Consider the following 15,370-nt stretch of genomic DNA (forward strand, 5'->3'; position numbering starts at 1 on the left):
AGTCCACCTTGCCAGACATGCAAAGTCTTATGCTCAAGTGGAAGATATATACAGTACGTATGTATGTACATGGAAAAATATAAACTGTGGGGGCAAAAGGATAAAACAGATAAAATCTGTGACATTTCTGTGCAAATCTGGAAGTATGGCAAAGTACTATCATTTCATAAATGTGTGATATTCAATCAGAAGAAAACACATTAAACTGTTAGAAATACCTAATTCATGCAATATGTGGTTTTAAAACAGGAGCCATGCCTCTTGGAAGGTTGTTCAGTGACAAATGCCATTGTTTATGGCAATCCATATTCACCATTTGAACAAAAGGTTTAGGCTATGTTGGGGCCTGTAGCAAAATGTTGCAGCGTATCACCCCTCCCAAAAGAAGTGTTCCTGTTCAAATCTCCAGACTATCACTCTCTCCAAATAAAGAACCCATGCCCCACTGCTCCAACTGACACTTCTGCCTGGCGCTCTACTTTCTGTGACTAATTATCATGTTCATTCCCATTGATTTTTTTTTTAAGAAAATGCCTCCTAGAGTTTTATATTTTAAATACTCCACACTGAAGAAATAAAGCAGTTTGACACTACTTTAGCCACCATAGTTCCAGCCTGCGGAATTCTGGGATTTGTAGTTTGGTAGGTATTCAGCGTGGTCTGTCAGATGGCTCGGCTACCTCACCAAATTACAAATCTCAGAATTCTTTGGGTAGAGTAGAGTCATAGCAGGTAAAATGGTGTCAAACTGCTTTATTTCTGCAGTGTAACTACATCCCTTGTTTCATATCCACAAGTCTGCAGATACAGTACTTCCTTCTGATCCCATTTTGAAAGATCTTAGAAATTTATTTGTTAAATGTGATTTCTTCTCATTACTCACTGTAGCATTTCGCAAGTACTTTGTTTTCACAACTCATTACATTTTTTTTGAAAAGTAACTCCTATTATTGCCTGCTTTAAAATTGGTTAGTTTTTAAAAATCCATTTATGGGTTGATAGGAGAAAACCTGAAAAAGTCCACTCAAAATGCTTTTTAGGACCCACTTTAAAAAGAAATTAAAAACATTTTTTTTTATTTTTATAAAAAAATAACTTGAAAAAAATGATTAGGAACTGTTACTAGATACTAGTACAGTTATACCACAGTTAACATAAAGAGATGTGTTTCTGAACATTTCCTTATTAGAAAATTTGGTACCAAAGCCAATAATAATAATAATAATAATAATAATAATAATAATAATAATAATATAAACCTGTTATTATAGTTTTTTGGGGGTTTTCCAGGCTATGTGGCCATGATCTGGAATAATTTATTCCCTGATGTTTTGCCTGCATCTGTGTCTGGCATCTTCAGAGGGTGGTGGCATGGAAGTGTGTGGGATATATATACTCGTGCAACCCTTGGTTGGGAGGAAGTGATTTACATGTTAATCTATGGATTAGTCTGTGGTTGAATGGCAAGGCCTCAGGGGGGGAGGATGTGTGTTTATTTAATTAGTAATCCCTTGCTGGTGTTCATTTGCATGTACTGAGTCTTAATTTTGGTGTTCTTCAGGACTTGTACCCAAACTTTGTTTATTCTCAGTGTTTCTTATTTCTTGGGTTTATGGATCACAATGGCCTCCCTGTGAATTCTGACCTGGTAGTTGCTGCCATGGTCCAGAATTTCAGTGTTTTCAAATAGCATTCTATGCCCACATACTTTCATGCCACCACCCTCTGAAGATGCTAGCCACAGATGCAGGAGAAATGTCAGGAATAAATTCTTACAGAACATGGCAACATAGCCCGGAAAAACCACAGAAAAGTATGGATGCCAATCATGAAAGCCTTCGACTTCACATATTGATATTTTATTTTTGTATACCATCTACTTTTCTTATGATTTCCATTTGGAAGCCAAGCTTGTAAATCTATTCATTATTAGCACATAGGAAATGGATGGCAAGGAGGGTTATCTTATCTCCCCTATTCCTTCTGTTTTGCTGTGCACACATGCTGAAGTAAGGGACTCTATGGACATCTGCTGTTTACTTTTTGTATGAAGGCACACTCAGCTGCACAGTAGGATCCCCTAGGGCAGAATCCCACTCTTTCCAAGTGTGCAAAGAGATCTTGTAGCACCTTTGAGACTAAAAGAAAGAAGCTGGTAGCATGAGCTTTCTTGATCCTAATTTCCCCTGATGAAAGTCTACTTTATTTTGAAATAAATTTATTGGATTGGTTGCTATGTGACTCCTCCATTCAAGGAGTAAAGTAGTTTCTGTTAAATTCTTACTATTTTTATATAGGTCTTCTGCATGAAATCCCACACCATTTCCCAGGATATTCCAACCGTTGGGAATGGATTTTCATGGTTTATGAAAAAGTAGTAAGTTACCCACCTCTCTCATGCCTCCTTTTGAGCTAATTAAATCCCTAACTTTCAAAGGAGATGCTGACACTGCTTGCAGGGACTCCAAGTGTGCCTAACCTTTTTGGGTAATATAAGGTGAACCTATCATAGGGTTTCCTGGGGCTGAGACTTGCCCAAGGTCCATGGCCATGTGTTTCATAACCATGGGTTGCCATTGCCATGTAGGTATTTGAACCCTGATCTCCACAATCATAGTCCAATGCTCAAACCACAATACCACATTGGCTCATAATATTGAATCTTACTTAGACAACAGTTGTATAGAGACACTGATAGTGACAGACAGATCCTTAAAAATAGCTTTTGCATGAAAGTGGAGATGTTGGACTAGAAAGAAAGGGAGCCCTGTATTCAGTTTCATTCCCAGCAGGTAACTGAATCAGTAGGAATTGACCACAGCAACCTAATACAACAAGTATTCATCATTCAGGACACAGCTCGAAAAAGTTACTTTTTGTGGACTTCAACTCCATGAATATCTCAGCTGCTTTTGACCCTGCAGCCTATTTCCAGCAAAGATGTAGATCATGGTGACTGCAGATTTTAATCATTTCAGTCAATCACTTTGTTAAAAGCAAAATTGAAGACTAAATTGACAAAATGTTTGGGAAATATCAACAGTCCTATAGAATAGTTGTGGTTTGAGAGCTGACGACAAATCAAGTAAGTCCAAAGCAAAGATAGAACAGGGAAGCACTTCATTGCTATTCAATGCACTCAGGATTCCCGTGGGAGAAAGGAAGTGAGTCTGTAAACAGGATCAGGAAATAGCATGATGCTATTTGGGTCTTTCTTCACTATAAAGTTGTCAACATTTGTTAGCTCCAGAGATTGGAGAAAGTAATTTTTTACTGTAACTTTTGGAATTTCTACATCAGTAGAGGGACCATGCTGCCTAGGGAATTCTGGGAGATGTGGTTTTAAAAAAGTTACTTTCCTGAGCTCAAGTCACTTGATGTATTTTTCTGTCTTAACTCTATCATTTGGGATGTGGTCATATTCTGTTTGGATGTGAGAGAGTAATTCTTGTTTCATTTTTCTTAAGTTGTTTTTTAATTGGTTCAGACATCTTGTATCATGTTGACTGCTTTTTTGAGATTATTTTAGTATCACACATTTTGTATCATGTTGACTGCTTTTTTGAGAGATTATTTGGTGAACATTGTGTTAGACACACCTACATAGTCTTTAAAACTATGTTGAGCCACAGATTTATCTTCAAAATCGTATGTCACATTACCAATATGAGTAAGTGCTTTGTAAGCCTTTGGTACACACCAAAGTGAGAAAAACCTTTTAAAATAAATTATTTTCTCCTCCAGTTTGTTAGATGTAAAAATACAAGCCCAAGAATTAACTACCAGATGTAAAATTTCTTAATCTTTCCAGTTACTAAAATGCCCCTCTTTTGCCCTGTATCAAGTCCTGAATAAGTCTGAATTTTTTTTTAAAGAAATGCCAATGCTCTTTCATTTGTATGAAATGAAACGAATGTTTGCATCATAGTGTAAGCTTTCAAGTGACTTTTGTCCGAAAAGCATCCCGGAAACATCTGGCTGAAAACCATGGCTCTTACTACAACTGATGTCAATGGTTGTTACAAGAGAAGTTAATAATAGATAAACATTATAAAGTTTAATCTAAATCCAGGTCATCCTTTCATATTGACCCAGCTGTGGCTCAAATTCTTTGGCCAAACTGTGAAAGGAAAGGACATGGGATTGCTTATTTATTTGTTTTTTGTTTTTGTTTTTAGTAAGAAAAAGAGAATGGGGAGGGAAGGAGAGAGTGTTAATTTCAGATTCTCTCTGTAATTTCCCTTTAGTATCAGTTTAGACAAAACATGAACACTAAGTAGAGTTCATTTTAAGCATATAAGGAATGAAAGAAAAGGTACTTTCAGGCAAGGTTTTTATTATGCAATTCTCTCCCCTTTTGACAGAAATTATTGGGAGTCCAAACAATGACTGTTTATTGACCCTAACTCATGGTGACCCTGTGCACGAGATATCTCCCAAACCCCCTGCCCTCCACTGCTCTGCTCAGGTCCTATAAATTCATATCCATGACCTCCCTAATAAAGTCTATACATCTAACATGCAGTCTTCTATTTCTACTTCCCTTCTCCTTTCTTAGTATTATTGTCTTTTCAAAGGGGTCCAATGAGTCATGCTTCCTCATGTTGTGTCCAAAGTACGACAACCTCAGTTTGATCAACTTCGCTTCCAGAGAGGTTACAGGATTGATGTGTTCTAGGACCCATTTGTTTGTCTTTTGGGCTATCCATGGTGTCCTCAATGTTCTTCTCCAGCACCACATTTCAAATGAGTTGATTTTCTTTCTGTCCACTTTCTATACATGGTGATGGAGAATACAATGGATTGGATAATTCAAAATTTAATGCTTCATTATATATCTTTATGCTTTAGGATCTTGTCTAGTTCTGTCACAGGTGCCGTTCCCATTCCTAGTCTTCTGATTTCTTGACTACAGTCTCCTTTCTGATCAATGTTTGATCCAAAGTACAGGAACTCTGTCACTGTTTAAATCTTCTAATTGTTTAGTCGAATTAAGTCCTCTGTGGTCATTATTTTTGTTTTATGTTCATCATTAAACCTGTACTTGCACTTTCTTCTTTGACTTTCCTTAATAAATCTTTCAAGTCTGTGATTTTTTTTTTCCTACTAGTAGTATGGTGTCATTTGAATAGTTTAGGGACTATACAGATGGTGAAAATAATCCAGGATGAATCCAGGTTGAATTTCCATTGTTCACATGCATCCCAAATGCACCTGTTCGCTTTTTTGAGGGGGGGGGGCTGCCCAAAATCCCACTTGACCTGGGATAACCAGTACTGGGTATTTTTCAGAGTTTTTAAAAAAGCTTTGCCTCATCAGCAGTGTGAATAACCAATGCGAATAGACCTGGGATTAAACTCTGTATGCCCTGCGTCTTTCTCCTCTGGTGGGGGAAGAAAAGAACTCTCCCTCTCCTGTTTCCATTCCCCCCATCTCTTGGCAGCCAGTGGCGCCAAGAAGTGGGAGATGTTGCTGCCACTCCTGCCTCAAAATGCCCAGCTGAGTACATCTCAGGGGTCACCGGCACCCTTGTGTCGAAAGCACAGGGATATCAAGCACATGTGAGCAACAGAACATGAAGAGATGCACAGTCATAGAATCATAGAATCATAGAGTTGGAAGAGACCGCACGGGCCATCCAGTCCAACTCCCTGCCATGCAGGAAATCCAAATCAAAGCATCCCCGACAGATGGCCATCCAGCCTCTGCTTAAAGACCTCCAAGGAAGGAGACTCCACTGCACTCCGAGGAAGGAGTGTGTTCCACTGTCGAACAGCCCTTACTGTCAGGAAGTTCTTTCTAATGTTGAGGTGGAATCTCTTTTCAGTGATGTGGTTCCAATAAAAAAGTAGTGTAAACCACGAACCTGGAATATGTGAAGGAGATTATTTGCACTGTTGTGCTAAAAAGAAAGATGTCTGAATGAACCCTTAAATTGTTGATTTTCTTTCCTCCTATTTTTTACTCCTTCTTCTGAGTCTAAACCTGCTCTTTGTATAATATTTTCTGCATGTAAGTTGAACAGATAGAATGCCGCCTTGCCTGACCTCTTTGCCAATTGGGAACCATTCTGTTTCTCCATGTTCTGTTCTAACACGGAGTAGAACAGCTTCTTGTCTTAAGTACAGATTTTTTCATTAGGAATCTCAGATGTAGTGGCACTCCCATGTCCTTAAGAGCCATCCATAGTTTTTCATGATCTATACAGTCAAATGCTTTGCTATAGTCTATAAAGGTATTTCCCCACCACTTATTCCAACTTCTTCCTTACCACAAAAAAATGTGTTTTTAGAACAGAATATCAACAGTGTTCTTTGACCAAAAGCTCTAGGAATCAATATACAGAATGGAGAATTTACTTTTTTGGATCAGACTCCCAGCTTGCATGTCCATGTTGACTGGATGATTCTTGGAGCTGGTTCAAAAGTTACTTTTCCAAGCTGTAAAGCCTCCACTTGGAAACATCTAGAGCAGAGGTAGGCAACCTGCGGCCCGCGGGCCGGATGCAGCCCGGCGAGGCCTTGGGACCAGCCCCAGTCCGGTCTTGCCGCCGGGGCCTTTGGCCTCTTGTGGAGGGGCATGGTGGGGCAATTGTCTATAGAAGCCTCAGAAACATGCATTTATCTTAACTTTTTTTTATAAATCAGCACATTTTTTTGCGTGTCCTCCATTTTTTATAAAAAAGTGTCCCCCATTTGAAAATGTTGTCCTACATTTGTCCCGGTTTATTTATTTATTTAATATTTTAAATTTTTATTTAATTATATATTTTTTGGCTTCTGCCCCCCAGTTGTCTGAGGGACAGCAACCCGGCCCCCGGCTCAAAAAGGTTGCCTACCACTGATCTAGAGCCTTTTAGCATTCATTATTAGGGACAACTCAGGATTAAAAACTGTTGTTAGCAGTGGATGGGAGTAAATTGCTCTCCAATGAAGATGTTGCTGTTAGTGTGCCATCCCTCCACCTCCATTATGATGATATTTGCTATAGATTTTCACACACACACACCCTTGCATCATACTGGTCTCTCTGTGTAAGGCTGTTGAGGAGAGATTGATACAAATCCATATTAATAGTTCACCAGGGAAATTAAACAGTTCCTTTGGAAATGTCACACAGTGTGATTGCTTCCTCTCTATACAGGATGGTGAAGTGAAAAGCATCACTACTTGCTGTTTTTAGATTGTTTTGGTCACTTCTGAAATATTCCCTCTAGATTTTAAAGATGACACAAACTTCCTTACTCCTCAAATGGAAGTCAGTGTTTACATAGAACAAAGGATGGTTTTAGGCAACAAGACTTCAGATTTCATTGGAAAAGAGGGCATAATCACTAGCATAATTTAAGGGCTCGTTTTTGATATTGCCAAAACAGTAATATATTTTAGAACATACACTACAGAACAAATGCTATAGCATAAGACTCTAAAGTAATCAGCCAAGCCAGCCGCACCTTGAAGTAAACTGAGGCAACTTCAAACAAATACTGGAAACAAAATGATGCAGATTGTTTTGCAACAGCTCAGATTCCCCAGGTATGACAGTGAATGCTACTAATGAAGGAAGATTCTACTATCATTCTAATTGACTTATGTGTGCAGAACAGAGAAGGGTACCATATTATTCTTTCCTTCAAGTAACACATTATCTTGGGATGACTCTGGTAATTGCCCTAAATTAAATAGTTACTACCCTCTGCTTTTTTTTCTTAAGCAATGGCATTTGATAAAAAATACACACCTGGTACAAATAGATTCATTTGCCAAAATAAGTCTTCTCCAATCTAGCAACCTCCAGAGGTTTTGAACTACAACTACCATCTTCCACAAATAGCATGGCCATTTATAGGTCATGAGAGCTGTAGTCCAGCACATTCTGAGCATGCCAGATGGGGAAGGTTACACTAAGTAGCATCCATTACATCTTGGACAAAGTATCACCAAAAGGTGGGGATGGGCAGCTACCTGGCTGTTGCAATGTTCAGAATATTATTTCTTGGGTAAGGTTTGGTCCAGATTGAGGATTTGCTGCGATGTAGCCATTACATATATATGGGCCAACAAAAATCACTTAACTGTTGCATGATCTAGATAGGGTTCTGCCATGGGTTACAAATAAATATTTCATTCAAATTAAGTATTAAACCTAAATCAGCCCCAAGTGGTAAATCAATGCCTCCTCTCTCTTCATTCTTGTCATAACTTGCAGGCTTAGAGCAGAGAATGGTAAAAGCATTATTATTATTATTATTATGCATCTCTTATATCCCCCCAGCAGTAAACCCACTCTGGGTTCTAGTCTAAACTTTAAAGCAGCTATCCAACATGCTGAACTGATTGGAGCACCCCAGATTAGCATCCTTAAAGGTCATACTAAAACACAGAGCACATTCACTTCCCCACTGACATGGAAGCCTCAAGTTACCACTGCCACTACCATACTATGAGTTATAGTCCAAAAAAGTAACTTTCCCAAAACTCTGGTTCAGAGAGCATAAGTGAACAGGCTGTGATAACATGGGGATGTAGCAGTGGAGCTGGGAAGTTCTGGTATAATTAGATTAAGACATAATATTTGTTTTTTGTGTCAGTGTTTAATTGTCTTATCGCATAATGCTGATGTTCTGTTTTGTATAAATGTCAGATTTGTTTATGATGTGTATTATATTTCTTCTATTATAATGAACAGTGTTGAAAAAGAATAAAGGTTATCCTATCCTGGAGGTATAGTTAGGTCTATAAAAGAAAGAAGAGACCCCTTTCTGGCTAGGAAAAATACCAACACATTTTACTTTTCAAATGCCATACATCTATTGGCTCATCATTTCTTATTAATGCACTTTGACTCATACCTACTTCTCAACTATTCAACTGATGTACCAACATAGGCCCAGCACCACTTCTTTGTACTTCTCTTTCAAGCCCTGAGGTACAGCATTCAACAGATTTCTGCTATAGTTGCTTATAGGCTCTTCTGAGGTCAAACTGAAAAGGTTGCCCTTTAAAGTTTTGTTATTGTTGTTGTTGTTGCATTGCCACTGTGTTTCTTGTTTGGTTTGTGCAAAATATTTATTCTGAAATTATCTATACTATTTGACCTGTCCATTTGAAATGCTTTAAACATTTTTTTAAAAGTCTGTAAAAGCAAAATGACAGAATAAATCAAGCTGTATTTTTAATCAACACCTTTATTCAAATGTATAAATGGGTGGTAATTTGGGAAATGAAAATGATTGGAGTAATCTTAGGAAGATGTGTGTGTTTCAATATTGCATTTGATTCATTGTTTATCTTTGCTGGTACAGGACTCTTTGGAGATTTTTTTTAATCAACTACTATTCAGTATCTGAGGGAAATTTCACCTATTATCTGGAGGGTTTCTACTAAGTGATGCTAAACATGAAGCTCTTAATCTTATTCCTAGATGAGCATGCCTCTCTCAAGCACACTTGGCTGCATAATACTTTAGATATCCAGGTGAATAGCTAAGCTGTTTTAAGTGCACACATAAAGATAAAGCTTATTAAAAGGCCTTATAAATGGGGTTGTTTTCTTCCACACACTTACAAACAAGCTTCATTTATATACCACTTCATATCACCTAAGCAGTGTCTAAGCGGTTTACAACTGTAAGCTAATTTGCCCCCAACAATCTCGGTACTCATTTTAGCAACCTCCTCGGAAGGATGCAAGCCAGAGTCAAGCTTGAGCCCTTTTTCTGGTCTTGAACTCGCAACCCTGTGGTTTTGAGTGAGTGGCTGCAGTACAGGCATTTAACCACTGCACCTCCAGGGCTTTAAGCAGTAATTTATACTGCTTAAAGAACATCACAAATCCACAAGATGGTTGAGAGTTTGTACTTGACAGAGGCAAGAAAAGAGGCAAAATACAACATGCACATATCTACCTGCCTTCAATTTTGGAGTCAGCAGTGTCATAATTTTAAACCCATGTGAAGTCTAAGGCTTTTATGGCGGCATCCATAGTTTTTTGTGGGTTTTTCAGGCTATGTGGCCATGTTCTAGAAGAGTTTATTCCTGATGTTTCACCAGGAATGTTTTAAACCCATGTATTCAAAAGTCAGTAGTAAAAGACTTATTCCTTTTACAAGCATGAAGCACAGGACTACAGCTAAGGATCAGTTCACAGAAATATGTAGTATTTATTCCCTTATCTCTCCAACACACACACATGTCCTTTGCTATACAGTGCAGCAGAGAGAATTTTAGTGTCACTAAACTCCTTTTAACTGAAGAAACTACAGTCATTTCTGTGATTAGTATGAGTTGGAGGAAAGCAGTTACCATTGTGGAAATGGACATGGATGCCTTTTTGCAAAGGACTGGATGGCAATCCTATACATGCTGTGTACTGACTGAAATAAAATTCTCAGACTAAAGTGAGGATATTTGATGCCTTTCTGGCCAGCCCCTTTCTAGAAACCCCTGCTCCAGAGGGCTTCCCAACATTGGGTATCATCGGCCCTCCGTATCCACAGATTCTTTATCCATGGAAACAAGCATCTACAGATTGAAAATATTCCAAAAACTATACATTCCAAAAAGCAAAGCTTGATTTTACCATGTTATGTAAGGGACACCATGTTACTATGCCATTGCATTTAATGGGACTTGAGTATCCATGGATTACCAGGGAAGCGTTCCCAGGCATTGTGATTGTTTATCCGATTTTTATCTGAAATTTGATTTGATATTTGATGTTTTTTAATTTGTTGCCTGCTTATTTTTATCTAATTCTAATTTGTATTACTATCTATTGTTTTATATATATTTTGTAGAATGTACGCCATTGACAGTTTCATTTTTATCCATTTTATTGTTTATATGTACAGCGCTGTGTAAGTCTACAGCGCTATATAAATAAAGTATAATCATCATCATCATCATCCATGGGGGGTCTTGGAACCAAACCCAAGCAGATACTAAAGGGCCAACTGTACAGTACTAGATTTGGAATACCCACTTGGGATGAACTCCTATTGAACACCATCAAACTAATGTCTGAACAGACACGCACACATTTCCCTGTAGGTAACACTAAGGTTTTTCAATATGAACTTAGGCCCAAGTATGTGTTTATGTGAAGAAAAGATTGCTTTTAGGTGTGAAAAGTCTGGAAAACTCACTAGCATTTACATTACCAAATTATGAAGATATAACACTGGTTGTGGCAACCTAACCAATCATCATCATCACCATCATCATCATCATCACCATCATCATCATCATCATCATCATCCATGAATTACACGTCGAGATACTTTGTATCAATTTCTGTTCTGAAAGATCTTACAAAAATGCATTTACACTTAAAAAAAGTATTCTATAGTTTTTTCTGAATTTTCTTTTTTTTTTAAATATATGGCAGGGATGCTTAGCAGATACAATCTTAGTTTTTATGCATTATTTGACTAAGATACCTCCATCTTTATTTCCATAACGTTGTCCTATTTATCAACAGAAAACAAAAACAGTCCTGTCTCATACTAGGATGACAGAACTTATAACTTGAAATAATGCAACTTTTATTCATTGTCAGTTAATTCTTTACTGCACTTAGCCATAGGCTGGCAAAGGACCTAACCATCCCAAGATACAGCTGTGTGTGTATATGCGTGTATTTGCAGGTCTAGCAGTGAGATGCTGGATGATGGGGAGGGAGCCAAGAAATACAGAAATAATTGGAGAGAAAGGGCTGCAACTTTATTAAATATAGCTGGAATAAGTGTCATGGCATAACACACATATTTAGCTATCAGATAACCTGTCACCTGACATACCACATCATCCACCATTTAGACTATAACCTGGGGTGGGGCTGCTGTGGCAATACAGCTGAGGATTCCACTTGGGTGCACTACCTCTGTGTGGCTTTCTTGCCACCTGGTCTCTAAGCTGAGCCTGATCCTGGTTGCTTGCACCTCCAAGATCACTTATGTGGAAACCCAAATGGGAAAATGCAGTGGTTAAATTTTCCCTCTCTGACTAGATCATGGCCATGTTGACAAGATGGAGGAGGAGTGACCAAAATGGTGAAGGGTCTGGAAACCATGCGTTATGAAGAGTGACTTATGAAGTTGAGTAATGTTTAGCCTGGAGAAGAGATGATAGCCTTGTTTAAGTATTTGAAAGGGTGTCATATTGAGGATGGCTCAAGCTTGTTTTCTGCTGCTCCAGAGAATAGGACCCAGAACAATGTAAGCTGCAGGAAAAGACATTCCATCTAAACATTAGGTGGAACTTCTCAACAGGAAGAGCTGTTTGACAGTGGAATGCATTCCCTTGGAGTGTGGTGGAGTCTCCTTCTTTGGAGGTCTTTAAACAGAGGCTGGATGGCCATCTGTTGGTGGTGCTTTGATTCTGTGTTCCTCCATAACAGGAGGTTGGACTGGATGGCCCTTGTAGTCACTCCCAACTCTATGATTCTATGTCAAACCTCCAGTTTGTGACAAAATTAAAGAAACTTACAATTACAGTAAATGAATTGCATGCTCTGAACTCAACAAAAGAGGTTGAGAAGTTGGGAAGTCTGCTCAAGTCAGAGGAGCCTTTGAGGTATATTTATATCTCCTTCTGTCAGACCAGACTGAACCCTGCATTTGGCACACAGTCTCCTCCAGCCATCCACTAGCAGTTGGAAGTTCTGTAAAGCAACTGCAGAGCAATATGAAAGATAACTGTGGTACATTTGGACAACTCTGGCCTGTTTACCTTTATAAGCTGAATATTCTTGGTGCAAAGTTTGTTTAAAACAATAACATTTAGCTGGGCGATAGGGTGGATTGAAAGGGGACAGTCAGTCTTGTTCTTTCTCTCATATTGAAGTAATGCAACATAATATGTGCTTTAAAATACAGCTTTTATTCAGATTAAGTTCATTCTTTACTGCAGCTGTCCAGCACCTTGATAGGGATGCTTCCTGAATGCCAGGGGACTGGACTAGGTGGCCTCTGGGTCCCTTCTAATCATATGATTTGATTTTTTTCATGCTCCCCCCATCCATCAAACCTCAACTTTGCACCTAAATGCTTGTGCTTACACCGCTTAACGCTTTTGCTATTTGGGTTTTCTCTGTTTTCAACTAGTTACACCACTGTATAACAAGAAAATGAATAATTCCAGTAAATATGAAACTGTTTCAAGTTGTCTGAAATAGTTTTACATTTTTTATATTGTTTTGCTAGTATGCTGCCCTAAGATCTCAAAATAGAGGATAGACTACAGTAAATATGAAAGTGCTTCAAGGTATCTGTAATTGTTTTGATAGTATGCTGCCCTGAGATTGCACAATAGAGAATAGAGACATCTTAAGAAATAAGAAATAAATAACAGCATTGCAGAGTTTCAAAGATACTGGCACTCAGTTCTGGAAAAGATCTTCAACCCCCCCTTTCTCATTTATTGGAATTAAGAGCAAAAATAAATTTTACACAGTTGGCCACCTTTAACATAAAAATCTTCCACTATTCTGTGCTGTTCGGTGTGTATGCATGTGCAGTACCATCAGGAAAATTTAGATATTCAATTCCATAATTAAGATACCTTGAAATTTGCTCAATAACAGGCATTCCGTTAAAAGGAACCTCTGGGGAAAGTACCACTTCCACATGCTGCAAGCAACCTGTTCATTTAATCCCCTCCAGCCTTCTCTTTCCCAGCATTTTTGTATCTTTCTGTAAGAGCTATTAAGCATTCTTTTCTTCTCCTCACCAAACAGGTTAGACTGGGCAAACATATTAATTTCTCTGTTTATCCCCCAAGCAAATCTCAGCCTCTCTATCGTATCTTCTTTTGAAAGTCAAAACTCATATTTACTTCACCAGGTGCTTGCAGAGACAGTTAATAACATACAGTTGGCATGTGATTTTAGACTCAATTATTTCAATTATATCTTTCTTCTCTTCCTGTCATTAAATATAATTTACTTTTCCATTTTGACGATTAGCTCTCTTCTCAGATTGTAATTATGTTTTTTCCCTTGCCTCCAACAAAATTGATAGTGCTGCTTTCCACCTCTTTTCATTCTCATCCTTTCTTTCATCCTTGGATCTCCTTCAGACCATTACCTTGCATTTTCAGTGAACTGCACTGTTGCTATACACATGTTGGCCTTACATTACTTTCAAATGCACTTGTCACTGTTGTTCATCCCCCCCCCCAATAACTTCATTTGTCAGAATGCAGATAAGAGCATTCTTAATTAACATGTCTGTTTGATAGCCTATTTATATCTTCCTCTCCATAAAGTGCCTGCATACAGCTTACCAATGAAATGGTATCATCTTTTACACAGGCATACAGCTTGGTAATAAAATGGTATCATCTTTTACGCAACCTATTTAAAGATCAAGCCTAGAACCTATGGAACAAGCTGTCTTGGCTTGGGGCCGGATGAACAGGCTGCTTCTCAGGAGTTGACTCTTGAAAAGATAGTGAATAAAAAAAGAAGTGACATTGACACCTGGACTCTTTGGCAATTAGCATCTCTGGGGATATTAAAAATCCATCTTCCATCAGGTTCTAAAATTTATTATGGCTCAGGTCCTGGTTATCTGAAAAGCTGTATTTTTCCATACGCTCATGTTTTTTTAAATATTTTGAGGAAACCCTTCTCTCTCTCTCAACACATGCATAAGTACTTCTGGTAAGAAGATGGGAGAAGGCGTTCTCCATGGGTGCTTGTGACCTCTGCAACTCCCTTCCTAGAGAGTTTAGATTTTCACCCTCCCTGCTATCCTTTTTATAGGTAGCTGAAGACCTTTGTGTTTGGACAGGCCTTTGATACTTCTGGTGTGATGGCATCATGGTTGGCACCTAAGTATGGAGCTCTATGCATAGCAAGTTGCCAGAGGAGGGGAAAACTGGGTTTTTAAGTAATCTAACCTGGACAAAACACCTCTTGGGAAATCAATAAGGAAGATTGAGGGGGCTGAAGAGCAGCCAAACCCTCCTCATAAGTCGCCTGCAGAGCATGACACTAGTGACACCTGCACCCTTTTTTAAAAATAAGCTATGAGATAAGCAACAGTTTTGGAATATAAAACCATGAGGTTGCTGACCTTGTTTGGTATTGTGTTTGGGAACGATGGTGATACTGTCGAAACCCTGGTTGACAACTGGGATAGTAATTTAACCGGGGCTATAGACAGTATTGTTCCCGGGCATCCTTGCCGGCCTGCTCCAAAGAAAAGACTCTGGTATACAGAAGATCTTCGCCAGATGAAGTGGGCTGTGCAATGGCTAAAGCGCTATTGGCGGAAACATCAGAAATTATCTGACAGAACACTCCATGAGAACTTGTTGTGTTCCTATGGAGTGGCAGTCAGTGCAGCCAGGGATGCGTACTGTGTT

The 15,370-nt window shown here is 38.6% G+C and overlaps 1 protein-coding gene across 3 annotated transcripts in view; it reads right to left on the reverse strand.

Moving 5' to 3' along the window:
* The window catches only part of PKIB (cAMP-dependent protein kinase inhibitor beta), a 71,392-nt gene that overhangs the window by 4,524 nt on the left and 51,498 nt on the right, over window positions 1-15,370 (reverse strand). The window lies entirely within an intron of this gene.

The sequence above is a fragment of the Sceloporus undulatus genome, chromosome 1 (genome assembly GCF_019175285.1).
Source record: "Sceloporus undulatus isolate JIND9_A2432 ecotype Alabama chromosome 1, SceUnd_v1.1, whole genome shotgun sequence".
Lineage (NCBI taxonomy): Eukaryota > Metazoa > Chordata > Lepidosauria > Squamata > Phrynosomatidae > Sceloporus > Sceloporus undulatus.